We start from the raw sequence: 16,163 nt of genomic DNA, 5'->3' as shown, positions 1-16,163 counted from the left end.
CTTGAAACCACCAACGGTCATCGATTGATCAGGACAAATAAACACACAAAAAACTTAGTTTACTGTAGGTCAAACCCATTTCTTAATGTTTGAAAAATGGTATCTAATTGAAGTGTAACCTAAACCTTTGACCAAGAAATCACCTATTGGCCACTCCACATCAGTTTTAATGATCATAAACCCAACCCTTGTTCAGTTATAAATTAGTAAGCATTGCTCAATTTAAGAACACCATTACCTTTGACCAGCAACCCCAAAACTTATTAGTGTCATATCATAATCATAACCAATACTCATACCAAGTTTGGTGATCACAGACCAAGCCTCTGTAGAATCACTTTTATCACTTCACCCAAGACTGTGAGCATTCTTTGAATTATGTTTGGTGACCATGAGTTTAGCCATTCCTCGTAGCAGTTCATCGTTGTCATGAGTTACATGTACAACTAACTTCATAATGGATACAAACTTTGTAAGACAGTTTCTTGTTTTTCTGTCTCAATTTCGTAAGGGAAACTTCAATATTAATTAACACGGAATCAGAATTTATATTGGATTTTTCAAAAAGTGTGCATTACAACTCCTAAGAACTAATAGGTAATGCATTCATATGTCATAAATTACTTGAAAATGTTTGATTATCCAGCAGCCGGAGAACAGCTTCTCCGTTATATTTGGAAGCAAAATTTTACAGACAGACAGCAAATGAAACCTCTGCACAATACCAGTATTCTTTAAAACAAAAACACCGCTTAATCTTTTTTCTAATTTTTCTTTATCTTAATAAAATGTTGGTCTTTGCTTTTTATTTGGAGTATACTTCTTTGCCCAAAACATATGAACTTGTCTATCATATTGTTAGCATCATCGTTTTTCAAAATGGCACCATTTTTAATGTTCCCTTAAAATTCACTATGAATTATAGCTTCTTCTTGATTGGTCTTTTCTTGGCGGTGGGTTGGGTGTGTGGTTTAGGCCAAACAATTTCATCCTGGGAATCCATATCTGACCCTGCTGTGTAATCAGCATCCTTGAAACTGTCACCGTCCTCATCAGGTGCTGTAGAGTTAAATCCATAAATTTTAACGCTTATGAAAAAAGCTAATCTTCATGATGATTACTAAATACTGCATAAATTTAACAAACATTTAACTTTGGAAATGTCACAATGAATATATTGGCATGCTTATAAAAACACTTGTCATCCTGAGCAATTTTGATGTTATCATTTTTATCTGTATTCCTCCAGAAAAAAGTGGGTTGTTAGTATACACTAAAATATTGGTTTGAGTTATCCAACCCTCAAATAAGTTGGTTCTCTGATTAAGCTCCATGCTGAATCCATTTAAATATGGTATTATTTAAAGTGTTCTTGGGTTAAAACTATGCAAATACAATGATCATAAGTCCATCTCAAAAGAAGTTACAATAGTTTGTAAACTTGTCCATTATTTCAACTGGAATAGACCGTTGAATGACATTTTTGCAAATTCAAAAAACAGCAACTTTAAAATACATTTTTCGCTCCAAATAAAACATTTTATTTTTTCAACATAACCCTTTCAATTGATACCAGAATAATATGATGTCACCAAGCATCAACAATTAACATATTTGTGGGTCTAAATTCTTTAACCCGGTTTCTTTTATAAAATTTAAGTCTGTATTTATAAAAGGTTTAAACTTGCTACTAAAGCCTGTAATGCTGAAAAGTTTTGAGAAATTTCTGCCTGCGCATTCCTCTGTTTTACTACAAGTGACAGACAGCTTTCCAATCATAACCATAATTAGGAGGCGTAATTGACAATTTCTTTGATCAAGTCACTTCAGAAACTCTAGCGGGCCAGAACTTTCAGACGGGTAGTCTAGCTCACTACACACTGTGATAACCAGGCCAGCAAAAGTCAATTCAACTTATGAAGTTTTAAGACTTAACTGCACAATTTTCAGATATCATTTAAGAACTCACATTTTTTAAATAAGATTTTGTAAGGCTAATAAGTTTGAAAAATAATGATGTACCCTACCATTAAGATGATGATGATGATGATCATCATCATCATCATCATCATCATCATCATCATCCATTTCAGTGACAAATCGCTCCTGTTTGGTCCTGTTAAATAGGTAAGGATTAAATTAAAATGTAAGAAACAACTATCTACATAACTACCCTTGATTTAAGACTAATTCAGCTTCAACTATCTTTATCTAGATCTTAGGTGAATGATGCAAAGTATACTGAATCCATATTACTTAATATATAAGAGTTTCATTAAAAAAAAATCTCGTTTTTGATACGACTTCTTGCACAAATGTTGTGTTAATCCAAAAAATAGCATTCTGGCTACCATTCTTTTGTTTTCTTCCCAGGTTATATATATATATATATATATATATATATATATATATATATATATATATATATATATATATATATATATATACAATATTATACTTATGTATTGGCTTTTTTAAATGTTGCATTTCAAGAAAAGAGGATAATATCCCCATCTTCTCCTAACCTCAAATTAAGGACTTTAGAAAAAAACAGTTTGCAGGGTATCAGGTTTGAAGAGTAATTTAAATTCAATTCAATTTACAAAACAGGGTTGTCTCAGAGTAATTTTAATTCAATTCACAACACAGACTTGTCTTGTAACTTTTGGCTCTACCATCGTTAGAATAACGACAAATGTAGATAAAGTTTCGTTCGATATTTTATTTTGTCATTTACACATCAAAACATGTCCAACCCGTGTAACCACTGGAATGGCAGTAACAGTGAAACGTCCTGCAATTACATAAATAACATTGTCTTACAATACTGGAGACATTACTAAATAGCTTATCATTATAAGAATGATAAAGAATGACATGAAGGTTAAAATGGTTATGGAATGAAATATACATTTTAACAATGAGTTCAGGGTGAGTGACTGTTCTTTTTACAATAGCCTATATTATACATCAAACAACATTGTTTTTATACTTACAAAGTATCTGGTACTTTAGACACGTTACCCCAATCAAACTCTGGCTTTCGCTCTCAAACCGGGACTGGAGGACCTGGTGAAATATGAGCTGTAACAAACCATGCAGTTGTTAAAGTGACTTGTAGAGATGAAATCGTGAGCTTTATTATAAATTAAGGTTAAATGACGTTCAAAACAGCCCGCAAAAATATCAAAGACAAAACCCGGTCCGACATCACAAACAAAGACGGAAATACAGAAATAGACAAAGCCTACGCTCTACTTACATTTGTCTAATAGAATATGGATATCTAATGAAGCTGTTATGACACTAAATTAATATGCCATTCTATTATACGTGTCGATATCTCCCGATACGATCTACTACAAAACTGCCAGTATCTCTGGCTTTCTCTCGTGGAGAAAACTTACTTAACCCAAAGAAAATATACATAAAGGTTACACTACACTATTGATTTTATCACCCTGTCACATTCTCCCCCTCTTCGGAAAAGTCGTCTCGACTTGTCTGAAAGCTTATCTCGTATAAAACGGTTAAAACATAATAATAATTCAAGTATACATTTACTAAGCATGTAATACAACTATGCAAATATCTTGATACCTGAAATACATAAAAAAAAATATATAATGTGTACTCCTCCCCTTCTTCGAAAATAATTTAATTCCTGTAATTAAATTATACAATGATTAGTAGTTTATAAACTGAACTACACACAAAAAGAAATCCTGTATGAATTGTCCCATCTTTAGAGAATATCTGAGTATCCATCTGTAATTCCTACAAATGCTGTTAACTCCCTGAAATAAATTCAACATATGATAAAAAAAATAATAATAATAATACCTCGTAAAAACTATTAATCTTTACAAATAAATGACAAGACTTATACTGCAATAGGTACTGTCACAATTGCATGAAATAAAACAATAAAATCTTATTATCTGAAATAAGCTACTTAATCACTGATTTCAACAAATCTGTAGTGCATCTAATATTTTCCATGTGTAAATGCATCAACTGACTGATGTCCTGCTGTTGTCCTACAACATAGGAATCATACCAAGCTGGTTTCTTTCTCTGTCTTGAAGACCTCCGTAATTGTGATACTTCTTCGTCGCTTTCTGGGTCCCTCTCTTCCTGTCTTCTTGGTGGATCTCTAGGATAAATTCCTGGTAACTGAACTGCTTCTTCTGCTTCAATTTCATCTTCAGCATCATTAGATGTTCTTCTAGAACGATCTCGTGGCTGGATTCTTGGCCGTCCTGCTTCTTCGTTATATCTCTCTCTATCTTCTTGCTGACCGGTCAGTCTATCTTTAGAACGTATTACAATACATTCCATCTCTGAGTCTGTATCACTTGACTCGTGTTCATCAATCTTAACGTGTTCGTCTTCTACTTCTCTTACATCTGTAGTACCTCTGTCCAGTTCTACATTTCCCACTGTATTTTCTTTATCTTTACTTGTTTTAGCCATCATTCGCCTGCGGGGCTTCGGAATCGGCCTTTCAGCTTTCTGTTCTTCTTCTGTATCTTTAATCAATAACAAATGGTTTCTATGCAGTGTTTTTGTCCTACCATCTTCATCCTCAACCACAAATACAGGTATGTCTTTGTTTGGTTGACCCATAACCTCATACATCCTTTCCTCAAACTTATCAGCCAGTTTGTGAGGTCCTGAAAATGCTAATATTTTTACAAGAACCTTGTCTCCTACTTTAATATTTGTTGCTTTGGCCTTTTTATCATACTGAAGTTTTTGTTTATTTCTGGCCTTTTCTAATGATTTGTTCGCAAGTTCTTGTACTGTTTGCAATCTCCTCTGCAACTCCTTCACATAATCTGTAGTGATCCTTTCATCATCCATGTCCGTCTGAAACATAACATCGATTGGTAGTTTTGGCTTTCGCCCAAACATTAACTCAAAGGGTGAATAACCTGTTGATTCGTGTTTTGTCGAGTTGTAAGAGAAAACAAGTGCTGATATATACCTTTTCCAGTTTTCCTTCTTGTTCGGGTCTAATGTTCTTAACATACCTAGTAGGCTTTTGTTGAATCTTTCAGAGATGCCGTTACACTGTGGATGGTACACAGTGGTTCTGATCTTGTCTATTCCCATCAAACAGCAAAGTTCCTTTATAATTTCGGATTCAAAATTTGGACCTTGGTCGGACAAGAGTTTGGATGGAATGCCATACTGGTAGATGAAATGATTTAACAAAACTTCTGCTGTAGTTTTTGCAGTTTGGTTTTTTGTTGGAATAGCTACAGCCAACTTTGTGAAGTGATCTGTTATCACTAACACATTGCTAATCCCTCCTTTACATTCATCAACTTTTAAGAAATCTGTGCTTACTAGTTCTAGAGGATATGAAGACTTAATGTTTATTAAAGGAGCTGTTGCATTTTTGGTAGTCTTTGCTCTCAAGCATCTCGGACACTGATCTACCCAGCTACCTACTTCTGCTGTGTACCCCGGCCAGTAGAATCGTTCTCGGACTAGAGACGAGGTTCTGTCCTTGCCTGGATGTCCCATATCATTGTGTAGACCTAAAAGAACTTGTCTTCTGTAAACCCTTGGTAGAACTAGTTGTTTGATCTTATCCCCATTTTCTTCTGTTTCTCTATAAAGTAATCCTCTTACTACTCTAAACTGTTGAAAATGTCTTGACATAGTTTGATGTTGTCTGTTATTAGTAATCAATTTTCTTTGGGGATAACACTTATCAATGACTGCTCTAAGCCAGATTCCTATAATGGGGTCTTCTCGCTGTTCTTTTCTCAGTTCCCGCATTTCGATCTGGGCCATAGTCTGGCCTGGTGTCTCAATAACATCTAAAATGTCCAATGTTGAGCATGGTAAAACATCAATGTATGGTGAAACAAAAATTGTATTACAAATGGCTTTGATGGATTTGAAGTCTATTAAATTGTTGTCCTGTACTTTGTATCCTGGATATCTAGATAAAACATCAGCATCAGTGTTACTTTTGCCTGGTCTGTAGATGATGTTAAAATCATAATCGCTGAGTGCCGCTATCCATCTTTGGCCGGTTGCGTCGAGTTTTGCACTAGTAAGAATATGAGTCAAAGGGTTATTATCCGTATAAACTGTAAATCTATTTCCTATCAGATAATCACTAAATTTGTCAGCTATTGCCCATTTGAGCGCTAAAAATTCCATCTTGAAGGCTGAGTAATTTTTTTCTGATTTCGAAAGACTTCTGCTAGCGTACGCCACAACTTTCTTCCGCCCTTCTTGCTCTTGATAGAGTACTGCGCCTAGTCCAACACCACTGGCATCTGTATGAACTTCAAAGGGTTGATCAAACTGGGGGTAGGCTAATATTGGAGGCGAGGTTAACAGATCTTTAATCTTCTGAAAGGTGTCTTCTTGTTGCTTTTCCCATTGCCAAGGTTTCTTCTCTTGTTGTTTCTTATTCTTTTTTGGACTAGTTGGTGGAAGTAGGTCAGCTAAAGGTTTGGTAACTTTACTAAAATCTTTCACAAATTTCCTGTAGTAGCCTGCCAGTGCTAAAAAGGAACGCAGTTCGTCTGGATTTTTCGGCGTAGGATAATTTTTTATTTTCTCACATTTTTCTGGGTCTGTTTCAAGTCCATTTTCACTCACTACATGACCCAAAAATTTTACCTTTTTTCCAAGAAAAAACACTTTTCTGCTGATAACTTGATACCACATTCTTTCATTCTGGTAAGAACTTTGTCAAGACGTTCAAGATGTTCCTCGTAGGTTGAACTGAAAATGATTAAGTCATCCAGGTATATGAAACAGATGTTTAAATGATAATCGCCCAGACAATCCTGCATTATTCTTTGGTATTCAGAAGGTGCATTACAAAGTCCAAAAGCTAATTTATTGTGTTCGTACAATCCAAGTGGTCCTAAAGTAAAGGCTGTATATTTCTTATGTCTCTCTTCTACATCGATTTGATGATATCCAGATTTCATGTCTGCGATTGTGAACCATTTTGCGCCATGTAAACAGTCAAATATTTCTTCTGGTCTTGGTAATGCGTGGGAATCTTTGATAGTTCTTTGATTAAGTCTTCTGTAGTCAATACATACTCTAAGTGTTCCGTTCTTCTTGCGACAAAGTACTACGGCCGACGCCCATGGAGATTTCGATCTGCGTATGACCCCACTTGTTAAAAGATCTTCAATGTGCTTGCGAACCTCTTCAAACATCCCTGGTGGTATGCGCCTGTATTTTTCTTTAAATGGTATTTTGTTTTCTAATTCAATTCTATGTTTCCCTTTTGTACACTTGCCAATATCTGTATCTCCTTTTGAAAAAATAGCTTCATGTTTATTTAGAATATTCAATAGACTGTCGTGTTGTTCTTGAGAAATATCTGTGCCTATGTGGATCTTGTTGAATGCATTTGACTTGCTGCTTTCTGATTGATTTTCAAGTAATCCATTATCAATTTCAACTGGTTGAAGTTCTGCAATGACTGCTTTGGGTGAAATAGTAACTGTATGTGTCGTAAGATTAGAGATGGTAACAAAATATTCTTGCTTTCTTTTATCTCTGTAATTTACAACTGCTGGACTAACATCCACGAAATCAGGTAATTTAGACTGGTTTGTTTCATGGATCAATGCACATGTTGATATGTGGCTTATTTCATTATCTGTGTGACATCTTATACTTATTGAATGGTTTGGTCCTATGGTGACTTTCCCAACTTCAGCACTTCTTAGAATTGCCAGTTTGTTGTGATTTCTATGAAGTTCTTTTTCCCTTAATACTATGCAACGAAATGCTAAAAACCAAGGATCATGTAAACTAGAGTTCTGTAGAAAATTTTCGCCATTTCGTTCTTTGCAGATATTTAAAAATTCTGAGAGTATGTTGGTCCCAAGTAATATTGGTGTTTTGGTGTTGTATTCTGTGTCTGGAATGACTAGTAGCAAACAAGCTTGTTCTTCAGCACCTGGTATACCAACTGGCTGGATGTTTACTTCAATGTAGCCTGTGTAGGGTAATTCATTTCCATCTGCACATTCAATTTTTACCAAGTTTTTCAAAGGTTTTAATACAAGATTAGAAAGATGTTCATTGTAGAAATTTTCAGAGCATGTGGAAACACAAGAGCCTGTATCGCAAAGAGCTAAACTATTTATACCATTTATCTTAATTTGAACTTCAGCTGATTCACCAATAAGTTGTGGGTCGGCGTGTTTCTTTGTACCAGTTTCTTCACCCGCGGAAGTAGTTGGTAACACTCATGTCCACGGAATGAAGACATCGATCCACCCAGACACGCCTCAGGTGTTCGGTAACGAAACTGCCCACAAAACGTTGGTCCCTCCTCGAAACGTTGGTCCCTCCAATTCCGGTGAAGCTACTCGTTGGCAATGACATTCCTCACTGGGGGCTCCATTGTAACTTTTGGCTCTACCATCGTTAGAATAACGACAAATGTAGATAAAGTTTCGTTCGATATTTTATTTTGTCATTTACACATCAAAACATGTCCAACCCGTGTAACCACTGGAATGGCAGTAACAGTGAAACGTCCTGCAATTACATAAATAACATTGTCTTACAATACTGGAGACATTACTAAATAACTTATCATTATAAGAATGATAAAGAATGACATGAAGGTTAAAATGGTTATGGAATGAAATATACATTTTAACAATGAGTTCAGGGTGAGTGACTGTTCTTTTTACAATAGCCTATATTATACATCAAACAACATTGTTTTTATACTTACAAAGTATCTGGTACTTTAGACACGTTACCCCAATCAAACTCTGGCTTTCGCTCTCAAACCGGGACTGGAGGACCTGGTGAAATATGAGCTGTAACAAACCATGCAGTTGTTAAAGTGACTTGTAGAGATGAAATCGTGAGCTTTATTATAAATTAAGGTTAAATGACGTTCAAAACAGCCCGCAAAAATATCAAAGACAAAACCCGGTCCGACATCACAAACAAAGACGGAAATACAGAAATAGACAAAGCCTACGCTCTACTTACATTTGTCTAATAGAATATGGATATCTAATGAAGCTGTTATGACACTAAATTAATATGCCATTCTATTATACGTGTCGATATCTCCCGATACGATCTACTACAAAACTGCCAGTATCTCTGGCTTTCTCTCGTGGAGAAAACTTACTTAACCCAAAGAAAATATACATAAAGGTTACACTACACTATTGATTTTATCACCCTGTCACAGTCTTCTACAATAAAAGATATGGTCTAACCTCAGTTGAACTGGTATTTTTTACTCATTGTTTCAAATCTTGCAATACGTAATATACTTAGTGTTTTTATAAGTAACTTTTAAACCTTTAAAGTTGCTTGATTGCCTTTATTGAAATATTTCAATGTATATGATAAGACATTGAAACAAACCTCAGGGATTGTCCTGCTTTAGCTTTGGATCGTCCTGGTTCTGCTTGATTTTTCTCTTTACCTAATAAAAAAAAGGATTAAACATGAATGACATAAGATATATATATATATATAAATACTTCAGAGCTTTGAAACAATAGCCAGTACATTACAATCTATTTGGAAATAAATAATATCAGTTCACTATTAAAAGATTAGAAAACTTGAGTTGGCGCTTAAACTCAAGGCATAATATATATATATTATATAGTCACAAGTTTCTTGGTAAAATATTCCAGAATAATACCATGAATTCTGACCAATTATCATGAAGAATGTAGCCTTCAGCTTTCATTAGGTCTCCAATTATGAGAAGTTATAAAGTCGTATTTACAGTAATAAAGTTATGGTTGTCTGGAAAGCACAGTGGTTAGCTTCTAACCAAGGGGACCTGGGTTTGATCCCCGGCCTGGGCGCATGTGAGTTTGGTTAGTGGTCACCAAGCCGGACAAGTGGGTTTTCTCCAGGTACTCCCCCACAACACAAGACCACACTCTCGCGAAACATTGGCCAATGAGAGTAACTTAGTATAAGCTATTATAGCTTTCATCACAATCATTGTTAAATATATAACGTTTAAACTAAAGTTATGGCTGACATCTGAATTGACAGCGTGATCTATTTGGCACATAAAGCAGCAACTTACTTCTGAACACTCAAGGAAGGCTTCTCTTGTTTGTGCAGCTGCTGACAGCCATCTGAAAATTCAATACAGGAGCAAATTATATCTAAGTTGTCTTCGACATAAAGTATTTCTTTTGAGGGTTTATTGTAGATACATGCAGAGGATAGTTTTCATCTATAACATGCCCTTCGTTGGTTTGCTCATGTGGAGGCATTTTTTTTTATCGCAAGGGGAACAATGCATTAAAAAATCAATTGAAATGCCCCATAAACCACGATATATCTGCACATAAATCTACAATATATTTTATAAGGAATATCCCATAAACCACCATATATCTGCACATATATCAGCAATATATTTGATATGGAATGTCCCATATACCACCATACATCTGCATATATATCATCAATATGTTTTATAAGGAGTGTCTCATAAACCACCATATATCTGCACATATATCAGCAATATATTTGATATGGAATGTCCCATAAACCACCATATATCTGCATATATATCATCAATAAATTTAATATGAAATGTCCCATAAACCACCATATATCTGCACATATATCATCAATATATTTGATATGGAATGTCCCATAAACCACCATACATCTGCATATATATCATCAATATGTTTTATAAGGAATGTCTCATAAACTACCATATATCTGCACATATATCAGCAATATATTTGATATGGAATGTCCCATAAACCACCATACATCTGCATATATATCATCAATATGTTTTATAAGGAATGTCTCATAAACCACCATATATCTGCACATATATCAGCAATATATTTGATATGGAATGTCCCATAAACCACCATACATCAATATGTTTTATAAGGAATGTCTCATAAACCACCTTATATCTGCACATAGATCAGCAATATGTTTTATATGGTAAGTCCCATAGCATACATATATCTGCACATAAATCTGCACTATGTTTTATAAAGATTAAATGTCAGGAGCCAACATATATCTGCATTGTTTTAAAGAATATGTCATAAATCTTATATCACTGTAGGTGAAGCACATAAGATTTATATGGGACAATATGCTGACATTAAGTCATTCATCATGCCAATTTACCTCAAGTCACTAAATTAAATGAACTATAATGTGAACTACTTAAATGCTATTATGATATTCCTTGAAATTTTAGAAGTAATTTTCAGTTTTAGTAGGATAAATCTGATAACAATGTATTTAATTTTAATACTTTTTATCCGAGATTATTACAAAATTATTTAGACAAGCTGTCAAATCTGTGATTTACCCGCAAGTTTAAACTGTAAATTTGGGTTAAGGTTATAAAAGAATAGTAAATAAGTTGTGATAAAACTTGGCAATTGGTGTATATAAAATGGTAAATAAAAGCATATGGAGCGAAAGGTAGTGGGTTCGATCCCTGGCTGCATCAGACCAAATAAAAAGTTTGTACCAATACCTCGCTTGCCTGGCACTAGGCATTTAAGAAAAGTGGTGAAATCAATACTGGTTACACTCAGGAAAGATGTGTCCTGTGAATCAGTTCCTCAATCTGAGCATGTTACAGAACTAAAACAGTCTCCTCCAAAAAGAGCCCCCCTACTTCGTTTTATCTTACTCTAAATCTTCAGCTTCATCGATAATTGAATATGATGGGCGAATTGCAGTTACATCTTTCTCATGTTGATACAGCATTCTTTAATTGGGAGGTGGAGACTTAAAAATTTGCCAACACTCTAGATAGACGGTCAGCAATAACAAAACATGAGTCTTTGGACATGAAAGAAAAACAATAGACAGATGAAAACCAGATTTCACAGGACTTTGACATATGTGAAAAGCCTAGATACATTTACAGCTTCAGCTTTAATTAGAGCTGTCACAGAGACAGCGCGCTCGACTATTCCGCCGCTTTTCAGTGTAAGGATTGAAAAGTTTTGGTGAAACATGCATGGAATCAAGTAGTTCGTGAGATATAAACCTATATTTGCTTACATGCAAAACCTTGACCAGAATTACTATGTCGAATAATAACGGGACAATATTTATATTATATGCAAGATATAGTTTGATTAATTAAGAAGGTTGGGTGATTGAGTTCCATTGTATAAAGTCTCGATGCAGTACATCAAGTAGTTGCTGAGATATTAACCTATATATGTGCTTACATGCAAAACCTTTACCAGAATTAAGAAGTCGCATAATAAAGGGGCAAAAATAAAATAATACACAGAGTTATCTTACTTCATTAATTTAGAAGGTTGAATGGTTGGGAGCCTGTGTATAAAGTTTCAATGCAATACATGATGTGGTTACATGCAAAACCTACACCAGAACTTCTATGCATGTCAAATAAAAAGGGTCATTATTTGAATTTAATGCAAAATAGAGTTATCTGACTTGGTTATTTAAGTAGAATGGATTGTTGAGTACCATTGTATAAGTCTGAATACAATACATCAAGTAGTCTATGAGATATTAACCTATATGTGCTAACATGCAAAACCTTAACCAGAATTTCTAAGCCTAATTATAAAGGACAATTATTTGCATTAAATGCAAACTAGAGTTATCTAACTTGGTTAATTAAGTAGGTTGGATGGTTGAGTACCATTGTATAAAGTCTCAATGCACTACATCAAGTAGTTGCTGAGATATTAACTTGTGTGCTTACATGCAAAACAGGCAGAATTTCTAAGTCAAATAATAAAAGCCAATTATTTGCAGTATATTCAAATAAGTGTTATCTAACTTCATTAATTTAGTAGGTAAGATAGTTGGGAATACATATCCAAAGTTTTAATGCAAGATCTGATGTATTTACTGAGATAATGGCTTATAGGTGCTTACATGCAAAATCTTATCCAAGGTGTGACACCGACGCCGATGCCACCGCCGACGCCAGGATGAGTAGTATAGCTGTCTTTATTCTTCGAATATTCGAGCTAAAAATGATAATGCAAAAGCACCTTCAAAATCTAAGTCCATGTCCATTTCATCATTTTCTGGGATGGTGTGGGGAACGTCATCTTCAATCCCAGTGTCAGCCTCATCAGCATCATAATCAACATCAACTTCCATCTGGTCATGGTCTAATAAATAAGAACAATCCTTAAAGGATGTTTGTACTAATGACCCATAAATGAAGGCTAGAAAAATCTTCATTTCATCAAACTGCTTTAAGTTTGTTTTTAAATAATAAAGATATTATTTCAATCTAGTATTATATTTTACTTCTGAATATTCTGCATAATTATACACATACTTCATTTGAAAGTACTCCAGACTGTCTAGGATATTGGTTAGTTGGTAGATATGGCTTAATGGCCATTTTCCATGCTGTGATATTCATACAACTTTAAAGCTGCACTCTCACAGATTTTGACATCTTTTTATTTTTTGTCTTGGAACGAGAAATTTTTGCGTAAATATCTGCAAACCAGTGATACAAGACTGCTGATAAAATATCAGATCGCAGCTTTTCATACTTCCGTCCCAAAATTGATGTGTTATGCAATTTTCTTAAACCGTTAGTAACGGTTTAAGCCATAAAACATTAAATTTGTATTGGAAATATGAAAATCTGCTATCTGATCTTTTGTCTGCAGTCTTTCATCGCTGGTAAGCAGGTATTTACGCCAAAAAACTCTTATTCCAAGACAAAAAAATAAAAAGTTGGAAAACGGTAAATCTGTGAGAGTGCAGCTTGATGACACAATATATAACAGGTTGACATGTTTTTAATTTTAATGCATTCTCAAGTTTAACTCATTTGACTTTAACGATCAAAACAAAAAACACATGTTCTTTGTGTACAGATAAAAAGAGCATTTATTTATGCGTTTTTTTAATTAATAGCTACGTGGCCACAAATTCACAAGATACATGTAAACAAATGCCAAAATATAGCTAATCTTTAGTCAAAAGAGGACACTGATGGAACAGAAAAATAACTCTTAACATATTGTGGTAAAAATGACAGAGGTACAAATGAGTGTTAAAAAAATTATTGACAGTCATCGAAATTTGAGTTTTGAATGAACCAGCCCTAATTGTTATAAATGTTTGGCATCAAATTTTTTAATAAGCCCTGCTAGTGTTTACCATGTGATAAATTACATCATTTATGCCAACTCGGAAGGCAACATTTTGTTTAAATGACTTAAAACAAAGATAACTTAACTATGCCGCTTAAAGAGCCTGCCTACGTTTTATTACTGGAATTTGATCAGGTGATTAGTTTAATTAAACACTTCGATAAACCTGTTTCCAAATAATGTTTTGTTAGTGTCCGTATTGTGAAATGAGTTTGTCAAAGTGTTTTAAGAAAATATACTCTCAATCAAACTCTGGTAAAAGACCGAAGACGGGGCTCAGTAAGTGGCGTAGACTATGCTATGTTTAATTTAAAATGGTGAAGAGATTGTTAAGTTATCTTTGTTTAAAGTCTTTATTCGGAGTAAAATGTTGCCTTCAGACCTATATCATTTATACGCACACTGTGCTATATAAAATTCAGAATTTGAGCAAGCTTGGTATACAATACAAGCAGGGCTTGTGGGCTTATGTGAACTTCGGCCAGTGGCTTAAGATTCATACCTATTTCTGAAAGTTTCTTCCACTTCCCTTAATTGGCAGCCATGTTGAGATCTCCAAACGTCGCAATTCTCTAACGCAGTATCATGTTGACAGTTTCATGTATGTAACTTATGGGTGCTGCTGTTGTGAGCCACATGTCTTGACAGCCACTAAAGCGTATGGCCATCCAAGACCTGACAGACAGTTTACATGTATTTTTGTAGCCAACTGGATGTTATCATATTTGGCTGACTGCATCCTGCTTTAAAGGCACACTTTTTTGTTTACTACAGATCCTGATAGCTTTTACCCCCTGGTTTGTATCAGATTTGCGACATGGTCCTCGGTTGCTCCAAAGACTGTCTAGAGACTGTATCATTTCGGATGTCCAGAGGATTGAAACTCTTTTGTTTTGTTTCCCAATGTTTCTACAAGCTGAAGTCTGAAACGAGCAAATGATTGGTTCATAGTAACTATTTCTTAATCGTTATACATTTTCTTGGCATAAATACCGCTAATGAAGGTAATTTGTGACATTGTAATGCTGGTTATAACGGCTGTGCTTAGCTGTATATATATATATATATATATATATATATATATAGTAGCTACAATTATAAAAGATCAGGGATACTTTTGAAATAATTTAACAATTGTATGTTTCCCTGTCCTGAGTCTGCCATATTGGTTGAGAAACAATTTCCGACATTGATTACAGGTTTTTATTGAATTATTCAGTCATGTTTAAATCCCTCCTCAAAATGTTCACATTTAGCATAACTGCAGATCAAGCTGCTATTGTCAATAATTTATCACATGTGTGACGTCACACATAGTGGATCTACTAGGGGCGCAAAGAGGGTACTTACACCATTCTAATATGCTTGTGATAAGAAGCAGTTTCCGAAAAATTGTTTCTGCGGCAAGTTTCAGGAGCTTAATCAGTGTTATTTTTTATATGTTTACTAATAAACTAAATACATGTATAAGGCTATGGTTTTGTTTTTTTATTTATAATAAACCCTGTATTTAAGAATCAATAAGTATTTAAAGTCAAATTATTTTTCATGATATTTTAATTCAGTTCTGATAAAACTTCATTTCTGATAAAACTTCATTTCTGATAAAACAAGTGCTTGTTAACATTTTAGTGAATGTGGGCATGAAACTAGCATTGCAATACTGTCCGCAAAGATGTACACAATAATCATCAATTGTAATAGTCATTTTAGGAAAACCTTGTAGCTATTATTACATATGCATATTGGGTTCACATGTATGCCCATTGCAGGCGTGTGATGACCCCCCCCCCCCCCGTGCCAGTTGTAAAATGTAAAACAAACATGAAACTTAATATAATAATAATTACTTCCATGTCTCAGTATGAACTTCAGCTTTTGATTGCCTAGTTTAGATATAATTAAATTGCACAACCTTTTCTAAGAATATCTGAAAACAAAAGCTGTCACAGAGACAGTGTGCTCGACTTTTCCGCCGCTTTGGTGTATGAATTGAAA

The 16,163-nt window shown here is 34.5% G+C and overlaps 3 long non-coding RNA genes across 3 annotated transcripts; all 3 read right to left on the bottom strand.

The window, feature by feature from the left end:
* Nucleotides 1-2,702: 2,702 nt before the first annotated feature.
* On the bottom strand, nt 2,703-3,421 carry LOC128243111 (uncharacterized). The gene is made up of 3 exons (XR_008262767.1): nt 3,263-3,421; nt 2,997-3,084; nt 2,703-2,794 (listed from the first exon to the last, which is right to left on the bottom strand). It is a non-coding gene; the product is annotated as an uncharacterized LOC128243111 (long non-coding RNA).
* A 5,031-nt stretch (nt 3,422-8,452) lies between these two features.
* LOC128243110 (uncharacterized) lies at nt 8,453-9,153 on the bottom strand. The gene is made up of 3 exons (XR_008262766.1): nt 9,013-9,153; nt 8,747-8,834; nt 8,453-8,544 (listed from the first exon to the last, which is right to left on the bottom strand). It is a non-coding gene; the product is annotated as an uncharacterized LOC128243110 (long non-coding RNA).
* Nucleotides 9,154-9,399: 246 nt separating this feature from the next.
* LOC128243113 (uncharacterized) lies at nt 9,400-13,147 on the bottom strand. Its single transcript, XR_008262768.1, has 3 exons — nt 13,038-13,147; nt 10,085-10,136; nt 9,400-9,460 (listed from the first exon to the last, which is right to left on the bottom strand). It is a non-coding gene; the product is annotated as an uncharacterized LOC128243113 (long non-coding RNA).
* Between the last annotated feature and the right edge of the window lie 3,016 nt (nt 13,148-16,163).

Source organism: Mya arenaria, chromosome 8 (assembly GCF_026914265.1).
Source record: "Mya arenaria isolate MELC-2E11 chromosome 8, ASM2691426v1".
NCBI classification, from domain to species: Eukaryota; Metazoa; Mollusca; class Bivalvia; order Myida; family Myidae; genus Mya; species Mya arenaria.
This window is presented reverse-complemented; position numbering and strand designations above follow the sequence as displayed.